Raw genomic sequence first — 16,495 nt, 5'->3', positions numbered from 1 at the left:
TTAAATTGATCTACAATTTTAAGTTTAATTACATAGATCTAGATCTGGCGAATAATTATTACTATCATAAGCATGAGCTAACAGATTATTACAATTGTATTAATGATTATTACTTTTATTTTGTTGAAACTTGAGAAATGCTAATGGGTTTGCTCCAGTTTTTTGTAGTACAGAAAAGAATGGACTAAATTCTAGTTTAATTTTTTTTTTCAAAAGACTTACAAATTAATATAACTAAAATTTAGATTTTAAGAAGATTCGAAATAGTCTAGTCTAGATTAACCACGATATCTGCACGCTGGATATTGATAGTGTAGAAGGGAGTCTTTTCATGGATAGCTGCATGCGCGCTGGACTGTCGTTTGGTCGTCTCGATGGTTCCGGGTTCAAGACCTGCCCGCTGCCATCCCTCCTTCTCCCGCGGGAGGTTTGGGCTAGGAAGTAGATTATACTAAAACTCTGAAACACGTAAAACATTGTATCCGAAACACATAGAACATTTTACAAACATTGTACAAACCATGCAGGATCTGTATAGGGAGGCGGGCGGATCATTTTCTTTTCAGGGTGGAAAGTCTATTGGACGATTGGGGCACCATAGCTGATTTATCAAACAGATTCCTCCTTTCTTCTCTCTACCTTTTTTTATCGTTTCTCAAAACATTTTCTTTTCCTTGTAAAATTTCTTGCTGAATGTTCCTTGCAATAGGAGAGGATGGTCGTGCCTTTAAGTCAATGCTTTCTGACCGTGCTCAAGTAGAGATCTACTTTTCTTTAATAAAAATATACCAAGGTTTGACAGTTGTACAAATTTGTAAAACTTTAAAATAGTAGCAGCTAGTAGCTGCTAGCATCAATTAAGACTATTCCATCCTCAATAGTTTCTGCCATGACATTTCAAAAATCTTTTATGCCATATCAGCATCTCCATCAGTGACCTACTAACAGTTGCCATGTTTCCCCTGTCAACAAACATTTCAAGATCAGGTCGGTACCAATCAATAACTAAATAGGTCAATGCTGTAAAGGAGGAAAAAATCAAAGATCTATTTGGGTACTATTATTGTTTGTTTGTTTTTTTAAAGTAGTTTTAACGTTAACTTCAAGTGCTTAAAAACACTACATCGATATTTGACACGAAGAAGAAAAAAACAACATAGTTTTAAAGTCATTTCCCTTCTGTTCTATAGTATTGTTATAACTCTGCCATGCGCACCGCCACCCAGGCTAGTGCTAGATGGTGCGCACTGTGATAGACTAGACCTAAAAGGATGTCAACATTGGAGAGGAGAACGATTTCCGCCCAAGTAGAGAGCCAATATGGAGAGATTGTGCCTAAGATAGATGTTGTTTTGTGTACCTGTGATGTCGTGTAAATAAACGTCTATGTCTCGTTGAGTTGCCTCACTTATGTTATTACAATATTACACCCTAATAACTTATTGGCTCTCTACTTGGGCGGAAATCTTTCTCCTCTCCAATGTTGACATCCTTTTAGGTCTAGTCTATCACAGTGCGCACCATCTAGCACTAGCCTGGATGGCGGTGCGCATGGCAGAGTTATAACAGTATGTAGACCAAGATGTCTATAAGTGTATATACATATCACGATAATGAAAACGTCTTAGGGTCAACCGTCAGGGACGGGGTGGTAGCGCGACCAATCGTTATAGAAGGCCTCAACACTGACCTGCAACGTCACAACCTGTGGGCAGTTTAGGTCTGTACAAAGTGACAACGAGCTATTGGTCTAGGTAGCAGTCAAAGCACGTGCTTCAAGGATCTCCTGCGTTGCACTTTCAATTGTGTGAGTTCAAGAAAATAAGTGAACTGGACAAACTGTAAAGAATTGATTGGCCGACGGACATTTTATTTAAATCTGCAAAGAATAGGCCAACGGACATTTTATTTAAATCTGCAAAGAATTAGCCAACGGACATTTTATTTAAATCTGCAAAGAATTAGCCAACGGACATTTTACTTAAATCTGCAAAGAATTAGCCAACGGACATTTTATTTAAATCTGCAAAGAATTAGCCAACGGACATTTTACTTAAATCTGCAAAGAATTAGCCAACGGACATTTTATTTAAATCTGCAAAGAATTAGCGAACGGACATTTTATTTAAATCTGCAAAGAATTAGCCAACGGACATTTTACTTAAATCTGCAAAGAATTAGCGAACGGACATTTTATTTAAATCTGCAAAGAATTAGCAAACGGACATTTTATTTAAATCTGCAAAGAATTAGCGAACGGACATTTTATTTAAATCTGCAAAGAATTAGCCAACGGACATTTTACTTAAATCTGCAAAGAATTAGCGAACGGACATTTTATTTAAATCTGCAAAGAATTAGCCAACGGACATTTTATTTAAATCTGCAAAGAATAGGCCAACGGACATTTTATTTAAATCTGCAAAGAATTAGCCAACGGACATTTTATTTAAATCTGCAAAGAATTGGCCTGCGGACATTTTATTTAAATCTGCAAAGAATTGGCCTGCGGACATTTTATTTAAATCTGCAAAGAATTAGCGAACGGACATTTTATTTAAATCTGCAAAGAATTAGCCAACGGACATTTTATTTAAATCTGCAAAGAATTGGCCAACGGACATTTTATTTAAATCTGCAAAGAATTAGCCAACGGACATTTTACTTAAATCGGCAAAGAATTAGCCAACGGACATTTTACTTAAATCGGCAAAGAATTAGCCAACGGACATTTTACTTAAATCGGCAAAGAATTAGCCAACGGACATTTTACTTAAATCGGCAAAGAATTAGCCAAATGACATTTTACTTAAATCTGCAAAGAATTGGCCAACGGACATTTTACTTAAATCGGAAAAGAATTAACCAACGGACATTTTACTTACATCTGTAAAGAATCGGTCTATGGACAATTTATTTAAATCCTTTCTCCAGAGGCATGCATTGTAATTGATTTCATTTTAGTACAATTAATAATCTAAAGCTTATTTATCAAAGTTAATATTTAGTTAAAGTGTGCGTCTCAAATTTGACTAGTACTAGAGTCTTACCTGTTTTATTTCATGAAAATAAAAACAATGACAAAAAGAACATGTCCTTTGATATTGTACAGAGATATCTATGTAGTACATTTGTATGTAGCATTGATCTTGAACCCCTTTGTAAGATGACCATATTTGGCGTTGTACCACCTTGTCAGTTCATGTCTAAATATGGCGATTAAAAATAAAATGACGGTAAAATATTTGGAAAATGAAAAAGTAAAAAAATAAAGAAAAAAAAAGAAAGAAAAATTGAAATGAAAACTAAAAGAAGGGAAAAGAAAACAGAGAGAAAGACATCAATAAAAAGAAAAATTAGAGCGATTTAATAAAAGAGAGAGAGAGAGAGAGAGATAGAGAGAGAGAGAGAGAGACAAAGTTGGAAAAAGAAATCAATAGACCGTAAGAGAGAGAGAGAGAGAGCCGCAGACGGAGAGGCAGATCAGTGCACACCTAACCATGTAAGGTCAAACAAACTTCTATTATCGACGTTACGATGTCTGGAAAAAAAAGAGAAAGCTACTCTGACCAAATAAAGAAACAACTCTAATAATAATGTGAATTCAAATCCATCTTATGGTTGAATTTTTCTCTATCCGTGCCCGTGTATTCACTACGTATATGTGTGTGTATATGTGTGCGTGTATGTGTCTATGTGCGTGTGAATGCAAATGTGTAGATGTATTTTAAACTTCTGACGGTCTGTCATAATTGAGTGTTGACTTTTTTCTGTTCTTGTTACCTAATAACATGTGGATAGGCGACACATTGGAAACATCTGTCTGTTGTCATCTCTGTGTCGATAGACTGGACAGCTGCCAACCACAGAGAGAGAGAGAGAGAGAGAGAGAGAGAAAGAAAGAGTGAGGGAGTGAGAGCAAGAGAGAGGGAGAGTTCGAATGGGAAGACGCAAGATTGGGGAGGGGGGGGGGCTTCAAAATAAATTGACGTTTTAATCAATAAAAAAAACCTTTAAGATATAAACGTAGGCCTGTATAGTATAGAACAAATCTTTATTTTAATTACAATGCAGTGGTACATAATAAGATACATTATAACTACTGAAAATTTTTTTTTTTAATTGATAACAGATATTCTTAAAATTATATATTTGGCCGTGGCCTTCTTTCTTTCCATGTAGTATCAAACCCTTTGAAAAGAGTACCTAAAGTACATTTAGGAACACATTAAATGTACTAGAATCATTTTCAGAATCACTAATAATGAACACAGACTAATTAAAAACAAAAACAACAACAAAAAACAACATGACAGACAAAATAAAATTGTTTTTGTTTTTTTCCATGGCACGAGTCATGGGCAGACAAAAAGAGAGTTCTCTCCCATGACTCAGACGGACAGTGTCCACGTCATTTAAGAAGTGAAGGCCATTCTCTCAGTAGAACACCCTGGAACTGCTAACGTGGAAGGTGACTCAAATAGTTTCCCGGAAACACTGCCCAAAAAAAGTAATAAAGTAGGTCATGTGACGCTGAACTGTGGCACACTGCGTGCACCGATGACAGCCGCCTCTCTCTTGCGCTTATCAAGGCATATACACACATGTCGAGCCACTTATCTCTATAGATCTAATAGATCTGTAGTAGTACCCCCAACACCCGCCCCACCCCGACTCCCCCACCTGTATTCCACCAATCAAAGCGTTAAGTCCCTTTTTCTTTTTACTACGTCTTTTGGTCCCATTACATTTTCAAAAGGACTCCCCATAAGGTCAACAAGGTCGCTGACCTTGGAAATGCCAAGAGTGACAACACTGCAGGACACGTTATCATTACTCATTTAGCAATAGAGAGAAGTCGGTCGGGCCACGCGCATTGATTTCCAGCCTCAACGCTCCATTTCCAATGATTGCCCCTCCCCCCCCCTGATACTTATATATCTTACATTCACTCTAACTGCTAATTCTTAATTAGAATCTACCGTTTGCATTCATATGAACGCCAGCCTAAGTACGGACCTGCCTCTCAACTACGTTGACAAAAAAAAAAAAAAAAAAGAAAAGAAAAAAAAAATTACAAAGTAAAATGCGAAACTAATGCGCTCAGAACAACCGCCAGACTAAACCAGTTACTTGTAGGTTGAAAAGAAACACAATGATGAGATTTGACCACCACGCAATCAGTGTAAATTGTAAAATGTATGGCGCAATGCAATTCATAACTCACGGGACCCCTCAACGCTCTCTCTCTTTATTTTTCCTAACAGCATGTTATCATTAAATCCATTTCAAGCAGGACGCAAACACACATACACGATGACGCTCACACACACCATGCCACTCCGTTTTTTGAATGTAGGGCTAAGTACGATCTACTGACACATAAAGTCAAGCGCTGACTGTACGATCATTTACTGTAAAGTAGCTGTTAGATGGGGCTTTAATCTGAGAATGATGAGTCCGAATATTAATGAGGAATGCAGTAGCCTATTTCCTGTGGCTACGCAGCACCACCTGTGACCTACATATATTGCTATATCCAGAGCAAATAACCATTGTCCGCCGGTGGTCGATTAAGATTTTCTCTTCGCCGTCTATGTCTGTCCTCGGCAGCGGATTTACTTTTGGTCTCAAATGTGTATCCCGCGGCCTTTGTTAGTGACCACCAGCTGTCTCGTTCTGAAGCCGCTTGCAACCAGTTGCTCTCTTTTATGTTTGCTAAGGCAAGTTGGTGCCTAAACCGATCTTTAAAGAGTTTCCTTGGGGCACATCTGTTACGTCGACCACCTTTTAGTTCACAAAAAAAAAAAAAAAACTGATTTTGGCATTCGATCGTCCTCCATACTGAAAACTCTGAAAATACCGGAAACCTTTTGAGTCCTGCCTGAGCAGATTTTGAGTTTGTATTTCCACACAAACTGTCTTTGTAATATGTTAATTATATCCTTTGTTCTTAGTTAATTACTTTTTTTTATAGCTTATAAAAGAAATCCTTTATGAATTGTTTTTATCCATATGTCAGAATTGTGTTCATGTTACCTAATCCTCTTGGTATTCTATTGATCAATTAGGTGTTGCTGGGGCAGCCATTTAATATTTCATTGATATACTATGAATCATGGGCGTAGCCGGGAAGGGTTCTTGGCGTTGAACCCCCTCCCCGAAATGAAACACCCCCAAGGGGGGGATTTTGTGACTGTTTATTTTTCTTTGATTTTGTTTATTATGGGTGAGATTTTAATATTAAACCATAACTTGCCCAACACAGCCAAAGGGGGGGGGGGTGAGTTTAAATCACTTTCCAGGGATTTTGTCGATTAACCCCCCCCCTCCTTAGATAAAACAAAAAAAAAAATAATGCAAACGAAAATCCCTAAATTCCAAGAGCATAGCCAAGGGGGATTTTGATTTTAAACCCCCCTCCGAAATTTTTGTTAACGATATAACCCCCTCTTCAGATATAAGACTAAAGCATACATCAGTCACCAGATTCTATGTGCGTAGCCAAGAGGGGTTTTGTGTTTAAAACCCTTCATCCAGAGGGCTTTAAGTTAAATCCCCAATCCAGAGGGTTTTGAGTTTAACCCCCCCCCCTCCTCCAGCGGGGTTTGAAGATAAAAGGCAAATTACTCACTTCAATCTCTATGAGCGTAGCCAAGGGGGTTTTGTTTAAACCCCCTGCTCCGGAGGGGCTTAAGTTTAAAACCCCTCCAGATGGTTGTACAGATATTTTTTAGTTTAAAACCCACCAAAAGATGATTTTGACGATAATAATTCGATGTAAAATCTTAAGCAACTACAGTCACCAGATTCCAAGAGCGTAGCCAAGAGAGGTCACACATTTCTACCAATCGCTGTGCTCCATTAATTAAGTGCAGTGAATAGCATGGGAGTCATCTGCCAAAATGACTAAATGTGACTCAACAAAGATGGGAGTCAGTTATAGAGATTGGGTCTCAATCAAGGAAATCCTATGCCGCACTGGGAGTCGACCATTTAGTGAGGTTCTGATAGAGCGTCGCATGAGGTTTGCGGGACATATTCTCTGACAAAATGAATTACGCATACCAAGAGTTGCGATGACATGGAGGCCATTACGAGAAAAGAGGAAACAGGGAAATCTTAGTATAACATGGAGCCACAATTTAAAGGAGGACATCAGAGCAGTGGACACCAGGTGGTAAGAGGCTTTAGACATTGCCAGTGATAGATTTTGTGGAGACAGCTTGCTGCCCAATGCGCCGAACGGCGCGGCAAGATCTAAGTCCTAAGTAAGTAAGAATAGCAGATTAAGTTTTTGTACTAAAATTTTTTAATAGCAGGGTAATGCACTGTAGTACCTAAGAATATGCATTTTTTTTTTTTGGTTTTAAATACCGGAAATAGTGTTTGGCGGTGGGGGCTCTACCCGAACCTCTATTCTAGGGTAAAGAGGACGTTTTCCGAAAGAATGAATTATCAGAATGTAACAATGATTAATTATGCACACACACGATCACACACACACACACATATATATATATATATCCCTCCTCAACCCCAACCCGAAAAAAAAAATCCTGGCTCCGTCCATGCTATGAATTGACAGGTTTGTAACTATATTCACTACCCAGAGACATCAGCAGATTTGTGTAGGACCGGCCCTAATTGCAAGGAACTTTTTACTTTGACCTGGAGAAGGATTTTATCCCGATGGTCTGGATGAAGGATTGGCACTAAACCGACCATTCAGACGGGTGCTTCAAGTCAATATCCATTTTCATGAGACACGATTCCTTGAGACATTGTCATAAGCTCCTTCTCTTATGCGAAGAGACGCTCCATACAGGGCCGGTCCTACAAATTGCCGGGCCCTTTGCGAAACGATTTCGCGGGGCCCAGTCTGGGTAGGGATAAGGATAATAAGTGAAAATTAAGATTTTGTATTAGAAAATAAAATTCGTCTTTGCATTTAATTAATTCTTTACTACGTACAAAATCACTGTCAATTCAACTTTACGAGCCATCTACAGTAGCTAGTAGTTTTCCAACAAAAAGCCGATAAACATTCAGATCTGCCTTTTAGATTTACTATCGATAAGCAAAATATCGCTTTTCTTTTTTTAAGATTTCGAGATAAATTTAGATCTATATTTGTATGCCAGTGACTATTGAAGTATATTAAGTATCAAACTTCTTCTTTCATTTATAATTCGCCTTATTATTACATTTTTATTAAATGAAAGATGACAATTCAGGTTTTTTTTAATCGCGAGTAGGACTGGCGTTTTCCATATTGAATGACACCCCGAAATGACAATTTTGTCTGTTTTTTAAGGAGATTTGCATTTTGCATGAGTTTTCAGAAGATTTTACTAATTATAAGAGATTTTCATGACTTTTTCGTATATTTTGCAACTTCATAAGAATTCCAGGAACCCTTTAACAATAAATTAAAATGGTTTAATTTAATAATTTACACCTAGAATTCGCTCGGGGCTCACTGCTGCCGCATAGGTTGCAGTGACCTAGAACCGGCCCCGGCTCCATATATCTAGTATACCGTGGGAGTGCCATCACCGGAGAATGGAATGGGGGTTAGGGGGAAACGGATGGGTTTATGGGACGTTCGTAGTGAGCCTCTCTTTCATTCTTACCAAATAGATTCGCTAGACCATACGATGGAAGGTCATGTTCGCTGTCCTTATTGGCCTTTCCCATTCTCCGCTCGGAAGTTTCCAAGGAGTAGTCTGAGTGTACAGAAGCTGGCATTCCCCGCTCCTCTGAGGCCAGGCAGTACTAGGAATTTTGCAATGCCATTAGGACCACCTCTTATGCCTACTGCATAAGGCGCATGGTCCAATACAAACTGAAAGAGGCTACTCTAACTGATGCTTTTAGGTAAATACAACATGCCACACGCCCACTAAAAGGTCGATTAAAAAAAAACAATATAATAGTTTTGAAAAATCTACAATTATCTATTTAAATAAATGAATAAATAAATAACTAATAATAAAAATAATTTGATTGGCTAGGAGAGGTGAAATCAGATGCGTCATGCTGCTATTTCTCCCTCTCCAAGTTGCCACGCGCCACAGCACAGGCCTATGACTAGATTGATGACGTGAGTCATTCAAGACACTATTCAAATCTTTTAAATGACAAAGAGTTTTATTGTTTTTTTGTGTTTTTTTTGTTTTTTTTTTGCATGACACTAAGATAGTGTTATGTTATTTGCTGCCTGGCAGCGGCGCAGCATCCATGGCGCGAAGGGGCTCACTGAACCCGGGCCCACGATCATTAGGGGCCCAAAGTCAGCGATTTACCAACCAAGGAAAGTTTGGGTTTTATTGCGTTTGGGGCAATGGCTCTTGACCGATTGGGACCCACATGAACCGAATTAAAACTTCTTGCATTTGAATGTCTTTTGATAAATATTCTGCGATGGTGGACATTACATAGCCAGCACTGAAGTTTGTGTCCCATGAGGGCCTCAAGCGGAGCCCAACATACAAAGCTTATATTAACAAATGTAAAGTCAGTTGAGGAGCGAGATGGGGCTCTGTCATACCCCCCCCCCCCTTCTCGGACCAAACCCTCAACGTTGGACTAAGATGAATCTTAATATTACTTATAAGCTTATTGGCTATATTTTGAAATATTTTTCTTTAAGCACAACCTATACATAGAACTTCTATTTCTTTTGTGTCCAGACATATCCTTTAGTATGAAAACTTACAATGTGCATAGCCTATAACCTCTTAGTTATCCTAGCCTTCAACAAGCACATAATATATCATGTCTTCCAACTCTCCACAAACCTAAGATGTCATCTGTTGCGTTTTTTTTTTCGAACAGATTTGGCCTTGAACTGTACTCTGGGAAAAACGATGGAAGAAGGGGAGTGGCAGGATACTCCAATCATGTGTATGAAATAATACAATGGATTTCTCAACGATGACTAATAAACCATAATGACTTAACATCATACCTAAAGGTTTCAGTCTTTCACTTCAACCCCCCCCCTCTAAACTTACTAAGCTGTCAAGAATAGATCTGCTTGCTTTCTGTCCTGGGCGTAGCCAGGATTTATTTTCGGGTAGGGTTTTGGCCCGGGGGGGGGGGGGGAGTTAAGCGTTTCCTCCCCCGTTGGGCTGCGCTCATAGAACTTGGTGACAGTACTTTGCTTTAGTTTTATTGAAGACGGGTTTTTTAACCTCAAAATCTGCTGCAAGGGTTTTTAACTTTAAGTCCTCTGACATGGGGTTTTAAACTCAAAACCCTTCTGACTACGCTCATAGAATCAGGTAACTGTTGTTTGGGCTTGTTTTTTTTAATATTTATTTTAACGTCAAAAAATTCTGGAAGGGGGGATTGAAACTCAAACCCCCCTTGGCGACTCACATGGAATTTGGTGACTGTCGTTTGCCTCATTTTTTTTTAAATAGAAAAAAAGGGGGGGGGGGGGGGTTAACCTCAAAACCCTTATTGGTTGATTTATCATTAAAATCAATAAACAAAATTAGAGAAAAAAAAACAGTCACAAAATCCCCACCTCCCGATTTCATTTTGGAAAAGGAGGGGGGGATGAAACATGGGCGTAGCAAGGATTTTTTTTCGGTGGTTCGGGGTTTGGGGGGGGGGGATTTTTTCTTCCCCCAGCCCCCCCCCCCCCCCCCCCCCGCGAAAAATATATATGTATGTATGTGTGTGTGTACATAATTAATCTTTATTACATTCTGACCCTTCATTCTTTCGGAAGACGTTTATTGTGCCCTATAATAGGTTCTTCCTGGAGTTAGTGGAAAAAATGAAGACTCCCCGCCCTGGCCAGCAAGGGGGTCGCTCCCCAAGCGCGGGGTGGAGCCCCGCCGCAAAGCACTATTTTCGGTATTGAAAGCCAACAAAATGCATACTCTGAGGTATCTACAGTACATTATTCTGCTATTCAAAAACCCAATGTGCTATTCTTACTGACTTAGTTCCTCCCAGGCCGTTCGGTGGATTTGGCAGCAAGCTGTTTCCACAAAAATCTGTCGCTGGCAATGTCTGAAGCCTCTTCCCACCTGCTCTGAGGACCTCCATGAAAGTGGCGCCAAGTTGTAGGCCTACTAGGATGTCATCGCAACTCTTATTATGCGTAATTCATTTTGTTGGAGAAAATGTCCCGCAAACCTCATGCGACGCTCTTTCACAACCTTACTAGGATTTCCTTGATTTAGGCCCGATCTCTATAACTGATTCCTAAAATCTGTCTTAGCCATCTTTGTTGAGCCACATTTAGTGTTTTTCAATTTCGGCAGATGACTATTTACTGCACTATATTAAAGGAGCCCAGCCACTGGTAGAAATGTGTAACCTCTCTTGACTACGCTCTTGGAATTAGGTGAGTGTAGTTTGCTTTAGATTTTATATCGAAAAGGGAAGTTTTATCGTCAAATTCATCTGTTGAGGGATGTTTTTTTTTTGTTTAATTCAAAACCCCATTTAGTTACGGTCATAGACTTTGGTGACTGTAGTTTGCTTTAGAATAATATTGATGAGAGAGGTTTTCAACTTCAAAACTCTCTTTAGGGAGATTTTAAACTCAAATCCATCTGGAAGGGTTTTAAACTTAAAAAAAAAGTCATCTGGAGGAATGGGGTTTAAACTCCCCCCCCCCCCCCCCAATTGGCTTGGCTACGCTCAAAGAATTTTAGTTTGTAATTTGTTTTTTTTTTATATTGAAGAGGTATTTTTTAGTTTCAAACCACGATGAAAGGATGGGGGGGTTAAACTCAAAACCGCTTTCGCTACGCTCATAGAATTTTGAGTTTGTAATTTGCTTTTTTTTTTATATTGAAGAGGGGTTTATCGTAAATTTTGGAGGGGGTTTTAAAATCAAAATCTTCCTTAGCTGTGTTCTTGGAATTTGGGTATTTTTGTTTGCATTTTTTGTTTTGTTATATAGAAGAGGGGGATTTAACTGCAAAACCCCCTGGTAAGGGGTTTTAAACTAAAAACCCGAGTTAAAAACTCCCTTGTCTGTGCTGGGGCAAGTGATGGTTTAGTATTAAAATCTCACCTAAAATAAACAAAATTAAAGCAAAAAATCAGTCACTAAATTCCACCCCCCCCCCTGCGCGGGGGATTTCATTTGGGGGGTGAACCCCCCCCCCCGGCTACGCCCATGGGGTGATCCCCGACCCGCCCCTAGCTACGCCCAAGCTTTCTGCATACAGCGGTGCCCAACCGTTTTCAGGCAAAATTGCGACACGCATTTTAATGTCAGCACGCTTTAAAAAAAAATGCACCTAGTCTCTGCGTGTTCTTATGCATCCGAAGGCAGAATTGTATTGGGGCTGGATATGGTCCGCGGTTAGTAGTTTATGAATCACTGTCGTAAAGTGGTACAACTTTTAGTAGATCAGTGTAGGACTTCTATTATTATCTGATCCAGGGGGAAAAAAAAAGGATCAGCGAAGCAATGTTGCTAAATTAATCCACCAATAAAAAGCTTCATAAACGAATCTTCTTATCCCCCCCCCCCCCCACGGAATTAAACTATTTTTAGAAAATTTCGTCGCCATACTTATAAAGCCACCTAATAAAAGAACCAAGGCTTTATGCATAGCGTCACAGCTATTAGCCCTGCTGATAATTTTACAGCCGTCTTTATGGTGCTTGAAATTGTTACAGCTGCAAAAGAAAAAAAAATACAATTAGATTTAGGTCATCAAGTATTCTAGATATGTGATCTTCCAATAGAGTCATATTGTTAGAATATGTATTGAATGCGTTGGCGCGCACACACTTGAATCACTGCGGACATGTTAATAGCTACATAATTTCTCTCTTCATAGTGAAACACCCCCTAGTATTTAAAGAGATCTATTTAAATAAAGGGCTTAACCCTGCAATCAGGGCCGGATTTAAGGGAAGGCAGGAGGGGATACAGCCTAATGTTCTCTTCAAGTAAGGGCCTCCACACAAAAAAAAGCATATTTCAGCGGGTCAGCAGCTTTACGTATATTTTTTTTCGCATTTTTACCGACACTACTTTACATCTTAGAATTGGTAACACTGTCCTGGTTAACAGGTGTCCTCTTAGAGTGTGCTCTTAGTCTCGGATTTACTACATCGCTAAACACACACACACACATACACTATTTTTTTAATTACTAGAATATGCATTTTAAATGATGTTTTTAAACGAATGAAAATTAATTTAATTTAAAAGTACTCTCTTTCTTTTGTAATAGGACATGCTTTTAGGTATTTGTATTTTTTTTTAAATTTAATAAGTGAATTTGTATTAATTCTTTAAATCTTATTAACTTCTGACCCCGGCGGCTCCATATACTTAAATCCGGCACTGCCTGCATCATTTAGTCACACGTGGTTCAATCTGATTAGTCAGTTTTCCAGTGAAACTTTACATCTCTCTCTCTTTTAACCTGTGTGCTCGTAAGGAACCACTGGCCTGGTTGGTCAGGCGTGACGCCCCCCCTCCTTTACCAATAGTTTACCTTAAAAATCTACTTCTTCTTATAAATATAAATAAATTATAATCATAAGGGGAAACAACCGCGTCAATATTGCAATGCTATGAATGTATAGGAATGCTAGTTTTATGACGTCATGCTCTTCAAACTGGCCTAAACCGGTGTTACGAAGTACCAGTCATGCTAGTCGCTCGGCAGACGTTATTATCAGTTTGATACATATCTCTCTCTTTTTTTAAAACATCTTCTGTCAAATCATTTCGCAACATTTTATTATTATTATTATTATAAACCTAGGCCTAATTAGCATTTTTTAAAACAAAATTATTCATTCTTTAACAAAATTGCTCATGTACTTAGTTGTTATCTACACAATAAAATGTGTGATTTTACGTTGACCTTGTAGTGCACCTAGCTCGCTTAGTTTCTTTCTATATTCGATAATATGTTTCTATAGTCTGTGTAGATCACAATTCTATTGTCGCCCTCATTGGGTAATCTCAAGGACCTTCACCTATTCCTTAGTCTGTAGGCCTAAAACCATTGGGGCACCACACATGATCTGTCGACAGTTTTTCTCTATTCCTCTCTTTTGCCTTAAACAGAATCTCTTTCAGGGACATTCTTCCCATCGCTTTTTCTGCCTGCCTCTTCTTCTTTTCCCTGGTACTGTTTCCTAAAGGAAAGTCTTTGCGAGCTCTGGGGACTACTGTGATATGGCCATGCCCAGTTTACGTTCCTAGACAGTGGTCATCAGGACATCGTGGGGCCATTGTGATCGTGTTTCGAATCTCCTTATTTGTAATGCGGTCTCGGTAGGAGACACACTGTGTGCTACTAATTAATTCCCATGTTAAGGCTATGAAGGTTCCTGGATGTAACACATTTAGTGATGCCCAAACCAAGGACCGCGGGCCAGATCTGGTCCCACAAATCTTCTGCCTACGTCGCATAATGAAGCCGTAGACTTGACGACGTTTTTGCGCTGATACGGCACGTGATAAATGCGTGGTAAAGTTATAAGGCCTCAGGGCTGTAACAGTTTAGGCATAAAATCAACTAGGCGATGAAACAACGTTCAAACAACGTGTGGTGGGTGCACCCAGTGCTTTACAGACTAGAAACAAAACAAAACAATTCCTTAGGAATTATGGTTCCACTAATAAAGAAATTACAAGACTGGTAAACATAACACCCCGACTGGGCCGGCCTTACCTAATTGGAGGCCCTATGAGAAGGGAATTTGGTGGCCACAAATAAAATAGAAAAATAAAAGTATAAACTTTTAATTAAAACCTAGTGTACTCCAAGGCACAAGTTTCTTCTCAAGAGTCTGGTGTGAGGCCCCACCAACCCTGTATAGATATATATATATACATTGCTTTTTTTTTGTAAAAAAAATAGGTGACGGTACTCGGTGATAGATTACCTAACTTTCAACTACTAAAAAATTAATAATAAACGTTAAAATACAATAAAAGCAATATTTTTTCCCCACATTGAAAAAGGTCCCTCACTCCGTACCGTCACACACAAAAGAAAAGTAAAAACAATGTTCCCCTTTCAGACCTTGTGGCCTATAGGGCAGATGATGTTAAGGTCATCTGTTTCTGTGGCCAGTACAACGACCAACCGCCTTTACTTTTCCCTAACTAATGTCAGGTACCCATTAGAGCTGGGTGGACTCAGAGATTAAAAATCCCAGTCTTCACCAGGATTCGAACCCCGCTCCCCGTTTCGGAAGCCAAACGCTTTACCACTCAGCCACCGCGCCTGCCTAAGGACGACCTTGACCCCGGTGTTCATGAAGTTTCGAACCCCAAACCACAAACTGCATGGGCAAGCCCCCAACCTGAGAATACGTTAGGGAAATAACGGCGGTTTATCGGTAGTGCTGTCCACATGACACCCTCGTTAACTGTCAGCCATTAAAATCTTATCATTACATCATCTACCTCTAAGTCTGAAAGAGAGGTACATTTGTTTGTTTCTAATGTAACACCAACAACATATAGGCTCACAATAGATGGAATAGAAGGAAAGCGGCCTAGAAGTGACAATACACACGCGGGGTAGTTAAACACACAAAAACAAACAACAGAAACGATGGTGAGTAAGAAACAGCGCATTTTGTGCCCATCTTTTTTGTGTGTGTGTTAATTTCTATGAATCCAGTGTTTCCCAAACCTCTTCCTTAACGGGACACTTGGCACATTCTGAGTTCATTGTTCCAGTAGTTCGTGAAACACCTATTCAGGGCTTTATTGGAACACAATTTGGGAAACACTGTTAATTCCTCTGTTTAATACCTCAGAAACTGTTTCAAGGCCGTCTAAAAGGGTAGACTACACTTTGGTGGTATGACGCTTGGAGTGTCAGAGTATTGCGCCAGACTTGAGCAAGTTACTAAAAATAGCACGATTAATAGGGAATTTCACATTTAGCTACTACATACCGGGAATTTAAAATATCCTGTAAATAATTAGATATTTGAAAAGAAGAGTAATTAAGAATAGAGAGGGACTAGTAAACCATTCAAGATTTAAGGGTTTAATAAAACTTATGGGCTATGTCAGGATGGCCGAGTGGTCTAAGGCGCCAGACTCAAGGTTTAAGAACCTTACCATGCATCCATGGGTCAGAGTGTTCTGGTCCACGAAAGTGGGCGTGGGTTCAAATCCCACTTCTGACATTATTTTTTGTTTAATTCCTCCACCAGGATCTAGTTTTTTTTTTTTTTTACACTTGAACAGCTAAGTTAATATATATATATATATATATATACAGTGGCGTAGCTAGGGTATTTGATGCCTAGTGCGGCATCTCCTCGTGATCCCCCCCCCCTCACTCGGATATAAAACAGCGAAAATACGTTATTAAACGTGATTAAAATATACTATAAATAAAGATTACGAGCTTTCTTGGTCTCAAAACTATCAATAATTTTATCGAAATCTGTTTTCCAAAAATTGCCTAGCAAAACAAATTTCGTTTGGAGCAAAAGAGTCCTCACCAATTTGGCGCAATTT

General features: G+C 39.1%; 1 non-coding gene across 1 annotated transcript; it reads left to right on the top strand.

Annotated features, from left to right (window-relative positions):
- Nucleotides 1-16,037: 16,037 nt before the first annotated feature.
- Nucleotides 16,038-16,158, top strand: Trnal-caa (transfer RNA leucine (anticodon CAA)). Its single transcript has 2 exons — nt 16,038-16,075; nt 16,113-16,158. It is a non-coding gene; the product is annotated as a tRNA-Leu (tRNA).
- The last annotated feature ends 337 nt before the right edge of the window (nt 16,159-16,495 follow it).

This window comes from Biomphalaria glabrata, chromosome 3 (genome assembly GCF_947242115.1).
Source record: "Biomphalaria glabrata chromosome 3, xgBioGlab47.1, whole genome shotgun sequence".
NCBI lineage: Eukaryota > Metazoa > Mollusca > Gastropoda > Planorbidae > Biomphalaria > Biomphalaria glabrata.
The sequence above is the reverse complement of the archived record's forward strand: the minus strand, read 5'-3'. Positions and strand labels throughout refer to the sequence as shown.